The 7,096-nt window shown below is 33.9% G+C and overlaps 1 long non-coding RNA gene across 2 annotated transcripts; it reads left to right on the top strand.

Annotated features, from left to right (window-relative positions):
• The first annotated feature begins 4,087 nt into the window (after positions 1–4,087).
• On the top strand, positions 4,088–6,056 carry LOC137620168 (uncharacterized). Of its 2 annotated transcripts, none has more exons than XR_011040007.1 (3): positions 4,088–4,151; positions 4,685–4,856; positions 5,482–6,056. It is a non-coding gene; the product is annotated as an uncharacterized lncRNA (long non-coding RNA). The 2 variants fall into 2 exon arrangements; XR_011040008.1 differs by having other exon boundaries at positions 4,124–4,226.
• Positions 6,057–7,096: the final 1,040 nt, after the last annotated feature.

Genomic DNA, 7,096 nt, shown 5'->3' with positions numbered 1-7,096 from the left:
AAAATGTTACAACATTTTTCCCAAGGTATATATTCATTACCCAAAGTTATCAATTTGACCTGCAACTAAATATAGCAGTCGCTTCTTTAAATGACCCCTGTTATCCACTTAATTTTCCACTTTTTCTCTACTGATTGCACATTTGCAATTCACCGATCCCTCCAGACTTAGTGCACGAACAGATACAGCGCTTAGTGTAACAGAAAATTTTTACCTTGATTGGAGTCAGATCAGATATCATTCACCAATAATATAATTTTTACGTCCCACTGTGATGTTAGTATTCCTTTGGGTAACCCCCCTCCCCCCCCCCCCCCCAAAAAAAAAAAAAAAAAAAAAAAAAAAAAAGTTATGAGTAAATGAAAAACAGTTATCAAAACTGCATCATATTTCTTGTCTTTATTAGAAGCCATCTCGTAAATTTTAGAAACTCTAATATCTGTCCGATGGGACCTGGGAGCCTCTGCAAATGTCTCCATTATGTGATTCCTGACTGATACGGCCTCAGGTCAGGCGAGGTAACGCCTATGACTCTTAACTATAGACAGCTTTTAGGGGATTACTGGGGGAAGAAGGGGATTTGAATATCAAGGGTTTAGAAGCTGGGGAGGGGTTATTTTCTCAAAGAGGATTCAACCACCCATACACTTCCATTTTCCCCCCGGGTAGAAGTCCCTGACAAGCCGTCTCTGTCAGATATAGAAATAGAAATAAGCAATGGCATTATCAGATCAATTAAGCGGCATCTCAACGGTCTTGGCCATCCAGCGATAGTGACATTATAACCTCAACTACGACCACGACTCTGGGCTGGCTCTGGAACGAAAACGACGCAAGCGCCTCGTCTTCCGTTTCGCATCGCCCTTACGGCGATCCTCCCTAAGGGTCATATTCACCCGAGAGCTTCTGGAATGTCGCTGCAGCCTGAGCGTAGGTGAATATTCAGTGATATTATCAACTCATCCATTCTGAGTTGACATTGTCAGTCGGGACGGGCCTGAATAATAGGCATCAAATTGAGCTAATTTGCGGGTATCGTTAGGCGCTTGTTCTCTCGGCGGGGGGGCCAAAGCTTTGGAGGTGCTCCCAGGCCCCTGGCTAGCCACCCAGGGGCGCCTTCCCGCGCGCATAAAGAGGATTTTGTTTCCTAGTGCAATCGAGTTACCGTTTGGGCTTCGCAAATCCCTGACACTCCTTCTAGCCTATATGGATATTCTCAATAAGTGAAGTAATAAAAATAAAGTTTAGATCATTGATAATATAAGAATTATGTAGCATTAAACCATCATATGATTAGGTAAATAAGACAGAATCAACATATCTTTTTTAAAAAAGTCTTCAGACTTAAGTAAGTTGTTTTACAAATCCCTGACACTCCTAAACTCTATAGATATTCTAAATAGCTGAAGTAATAAAAACAATTTATAGTTTATTGACAATGCAAGAATTGTGTTGCTCTAAACCATCAGATAATTAAGAAATGAAGGATTCAAATCTCAGATAAAAAAAGTCTTCATACTTAATTGAGTTGTTTTACAAATCCCTGACACGCCTAGACTATACAGATATTCTATATAGCTGAAGTAATAAAAACAATTTATAGTTAATTAGAAATGCAAGAATTGTGTAGCTCTAAACTATCAGATAATTAAGAAAATGAAGAATTCAAATCTTGGATAAAAAAAGTCTTCATATTTAATTGTGATGCTTCACAAATCCCTGAAACTCCCTCTAGTCTATATAAATAGGGTAAATTGCTTTAGCAATAAAAACAAATTATAGGTCATTGGAATTGCAAGAATTATGTACCACTAAACCATCAGAAAAGCAAATACGAAAATCAAATAAATCAAAAAAGCTTTTCGAAGATAACTATTCAGACTTAATTGAGTTGTTCTTTTGCCTAGCGATGCTCAGCCACTCACATAGTTTTAAAAGATTTGTCTTAGGTGTCTATTAGTCACTGGGAAGTATTTAAATTCTGTAAATACAAATGTAATTGAAACTGAACTTACGATTAAATGATAATGGATGTTTATATGCAACAAATGGCTTCCATAATGTATGTTGAACATGCATGCTGTGGCAAGAAGATATTCAAATAGTGCCAAGTCCACACACACACCCATGTATATATAATATATATATATATACATTACATAACGGAATTTCTTATTACCAAGCATAATACTCATTTTTGCTAATCAACTAGAAATGGTCTAGTTTATTCCCAATTTGCAAAATCAGTTATTTTTCTTATTCCGTAGATTATGTATTTTCACAGTCAATAAATATATAGCTGTAGCAGGCAATTGAAATTTCTTATATACTAAGGAGTACTGACAATATATCATGGTTTTATAACCTAGTTTATAGATTTATCATTATCTTCAACTGTTTTATATAAGAATGTTTCATAATCCTATATATATTTTAAGAAAGACAACCCTAGTCTCCTTACTTCTACCCATATAAAGAGTGCCACAAGTTATTGTTAAAAAATCCGTTATTCTCTCTGTCTTGTGAAATACCATCTGGTTGTCTTTGGAGATGAGTTCAAGTTGAACAATAGAGAAGTCTCTCGTTGATATAAACAGCAGTGACACCATTCAGGGATCTTATAAGACACTCACACATGACATTTAAGTGGGTTCAACAGCATCTCTTCATTGTGTACACATTCACGTTGAACTTATCCATCTTCACGTCAGCCAAAACATTGTAGGAGTTGGTGGGATTTGATCTCTATGAATGTGACGAAATCTGTTGGTGACTAAATGTGGCCTCTGTTTCACGACTCTCTATTTACTTTATAGCAAAGATATATACTTTTATATAGATAGTAATTATCATTACATAATGCACTAACTAGTTTTGCTCTTCCTCCTTTTATTGTCTTCCAATAGCTTAGGTGCTGATCATATCATACATATGGTCAGTCTCTGGGGCATTTTCCTGCTTGCTAGGGTAATGTCACTGTCCCTTCCCTCTGCCATTCATGAGCGACCTTTAAACCTTTAAATCTATTCCCAGCCTGTGGTTTGTTTTTATCAGAAATTCTTTAAAAAAAGGGAAAAATATTAGTAATACCATAATTACAAAACAAACATTTTAAATATGGAACCATCAAAAATGCTAACCATAATAAGCACGTTGCATCCAAAAATATGCCATACTAATATGTTTATCATTCGCTAACAAGCAAATAATACCTGATACTCGCTTGATAATATTTTACCAGCAACTGATTGTGACATTGGACTGGGATGAGGTAGTGGGGATGGAGGTGGTGGGGTTCTATAAGGGTTGGGAGGGGGGATGCTTTCTGGGGTCATCTGCTGCCATCTGCAAATCACTAACGATGCCAACATCCAGAAGAGGACTCTATTAAGCGACCAGTCGGACCGTTAGGGAGAGAGAGAGAGAGAGAGAGAGAGAGAGAGAGAGAGAGAGATGAAAGGATTTTGGATATCTGCGGGGACGCCATTTGCTCTTGGGTAAAACGATTTAGTTTAAACGTTTAGAGAGTTTTTGAGATCTTGTCTGACTTATTCTTGAATATGTTAACTGTGTTACAGACAGAGAGAGAGAGAGAGAGAGAGAGAGAGAGAGAGAGAGAGAGAGAGAGAGAGAGAGAGAGAGAGAGAGAACATAAATTTGCTCAATTGCTTGTCTAACGTAGTATTATACCTTTTTTACAATGTAAAATTTTAGTTTTCACCGGATTTCTTACAATATTATCGCAACTAAATAAAATTTAGTTTACAATCATAACGATTCATATTAATTCTGTCGTTTAATCTCTTAATACACCCATAATAATCCTCCCTTCGAGAAATTATTGTTAACAATAGTACATTACATCATATAATTGATATAAGTAAGTTATCTAGATAAACATTATATTAATTTTTTTCTTCAAAATATACATTAACAGTTTCAATTTTCGCCCGCCGTCTTGTAAGAAATGGACCAAGTGAGGGATTGTTACGTTGTTATAGTTTCTGCCTTTCTTTGTTTAGAGTCCTTGGCATATCGAAACTTTCTCAGAGTGTCCTGCCAATACCACGAACAGTTGGGTGGTTGGTGGTAACCGGTTTACAAGAGTACCTAGAGTATACAAGATTACTCTAGGTTCGTTTAGTTGGCAAGTAAATAACTTTGTTAGTTGATTTTAACTTGTGTAAGATTTTAATACTTTGGCATTTTGTTTATTGGAGTTCTGTGTAAGTTGATTTTCACCTGTAAAAGAAGTTAATGCTTTGATATTTCATTAACTGAAGATCTGTATAAGTTGTTTCACTTGCGTAAGAGTTTAATACTTTAGTATTTTGTTTATTAGAGGTCTACAAAGTTTGAGTTTCACTCTAGTAAGATTCCAATACTTTGATATTTTGTTGATTGGAGATTTAAGATTATTTGTGCAAGACTTTGATGCTTTTATATAGTTTGGTTTTGTATGGAGATCTGCTGTTAAATGTAGGCCATATCAGTACAGTAAATATTCAAAATACTTGCGTAAGCTCTAATTATATTTAAAATTCTAATTAACATGCCGGTTTATAATCTATTTCTGTAATTTAATTCTTTTTAAATCAAAATACCGCTGTATTTTAACACGCCGGATAATTTATTTCTGTGTATTTTCAAATACCATGCATTAACTTTTTATTTTTCCTTTCAGAAAGAAAATTGATTACCTGCAGGTTTCAAGCCTATCGGGGTGGTATTTTGGTCTTCATTAGAGACGGTTTTATCTGCATTAACCTTGCATACAGACACACATGTCGCTAAATACAGATTGACTGATGACGACGCTGGAATCTGGTGAAGTATTTTTCAGTCTGAACAAAAAGGTAAGTGTCATTTTGTTTTGTTTTTAATTCTTTTTAAAGCCAGCCAGTCCTCTCCGATTGGGGGCTGCGCCCCCAATCTTGGGAGGACGTTCCCTATAGCGCACGGTAGACCGAAAATTAGGGTCTGCCGTCCGTTATAGGGAGGCTTGCTTTTAACCCTTAGTTTTTAAGTTCGGTGAGTAGTTCAACTTTTTCGTACTTTATTTAGGTTATGCTGTTTAATAAAAGCCTGTTTATCATTAGCTTTAATCAGTTTAATAAACTTTTTTGCCATTTATATTTAATTTTAATCTTTCCAAATTTTATTATTGATTATCATACAAATTTAAAGCAACTTTATTGGAACTTGTGATTCATATTAAATTCTAATCCTTCCTTATTTTGGTGTCTTATCAAATTCTTAAGTTTAAAGTATATGGATGTGCTTTGTACAATAGTAATTTTATTACATTTTGGTGCTATAATTATATTTTAAATTTAAAGAATATGAATATTATGTTGTACAAAAGTAGTAATTTTATTACTTTCACTTTATTTAATACTATAGGCTTGAGATTCCTAAAAGTTAATTTATGTAGTGGTTTCTAACTTTTACAAGTAAAATTTCTAATAACACTCATTTCAGATTGGATGGCGAGACTCGGGAATAAAATATCGAAGAATAAATATCTTAAATTTCTAAACATCACTTCTTGATAATGGTTGAAGATAATGGTTGAGGATATTGGTTGAAGATCTTAAATACTTGATTACTTGGAAGCCTGATAAGATCTTCAGTAAATATTCTGATGGATATGGCAATTGAAAATTTTGAAATTCATGTCTAAAATATTTGGCAAATTTTGAAATTCCGGCAAATAGGTTGCTGGTAAGTTAGAACTAATCTAATTTGCTTATTCATATAGTGCAATTTCTGCTTAGGTGATTAACGCTTGTCATTTTGATGAAACCGCGGTGAAAGCTTTCCCAGTAGTTTAATAAACTCGGCGTTTGAGATCCCGAAAAGCTAGACATGTAAATAAAATTAAACTTATTTTGGTTGATCTGGTGAATATTTCACCCGAATGATAATAATCTCATGATTAAGAGTTCTTTAGTAGATTAAAATCTACTCACTTAATATCCAATTGGTGGTTGTTTGACCCTCCTTTTCACTTTAATTGTATTTTATATTCACCTTAAATAAATTTTCTTTCACTACATGGTTTGTCATATGTGCTTTATCTTAAAAAGGCTATTACTCAAATGCTGAAAAATATTTTTAAAAGTTTTTGTTGATTTGAGTTGAATATTCATATTTCAAAATTTAGTTTAAACAATTTTTTCTACAGATTTTTAAAAGGTACTGAAATTAGGTTAAAATTAAATTTTAATAATTTCAATTTTGGTAAAGTTAATGTTGATAGAAATTAAAATTGAGAAATTTTGAGTCTAGCAGTTTTTCTGAAAAATTGAAACTATGGTTTTTAAAAGGTTTCCTTGGCTTTGTAGTAAAAGCATGGTGTCATATCAAAGGTATATAGAATTTATTTCATTGAAGGGTTTTAAAAACATGAAAGGAAAACCTTTATTGCCCTTGAAATAACTATTCACTTGTTTAATTAAAAGTAGTTTTTTGGTAAAAGTAGTTGTTTGGTGTTTCTCCAAGTTGAACTATTGAAATATCATATATCTTACATATATTTCAAGAGTTTATAGTTTAAGAACAAACTTACTGTAAGTAATCATCAAACTGAGTAATATGATGCAGTACTCTATGGGAAAACCCCTCAAACTAGGGGTTGAAGTTCTATATATTTAAAGTTTCAAAACAAAAGTTGGGGGAACCCTCAAACTAGGGGTTGAAGTTACAGTTAAACTTTCTAACAAACGTTGGGAGAAGTAATGTACCCGTAACCGGAGTGCTGGCCAAAACCTAGACTTTCAATAGACTTTAGAGAGATTAGCAAGATACTTGACTTTTCTGTATTGAGCTTAATGCAAGTCTCATAATTTTGTTCTGAAAGACTGGTTACAGGATTAATTTCATGAAGGGGTCAGTATAGGGATTGTATATCCTCTAAAATAGACTTGCAGAGAAAACTGAATTTTTTATCGTTGGTTTGTAACTGTAGCTGGAGGTAACTTTGGGAAAGAGAGAACATCAGTTAGAGTTAAATCCTACGCAATAAGTCCATGTAATTAACTTTCCTATTTTCACCATATTACCCCCATCGGCCTCTATTTGTAGCTGTAGTTAA

Source organism: Palaemon carinicauda, chromosome 26 (assembly GCF_036898095.1).
Source record: "Palaemon carinicauda isolate YSFRI2023 chromosome 26, ASM3689809v2, whole genome shotgun sequence".
Lineage (NCBI taxonomy): Eukaryota > Metazoa > Arthropoda > Malacostraca > Decapoda > Palaemonidae > Palaemon > Palaemon carinicauda.
The sequence above is the reverse complement of the archived record's forward strand: the minus strand, read 5'-3'. Positions and strand labels throughout refer to the sequence as shown.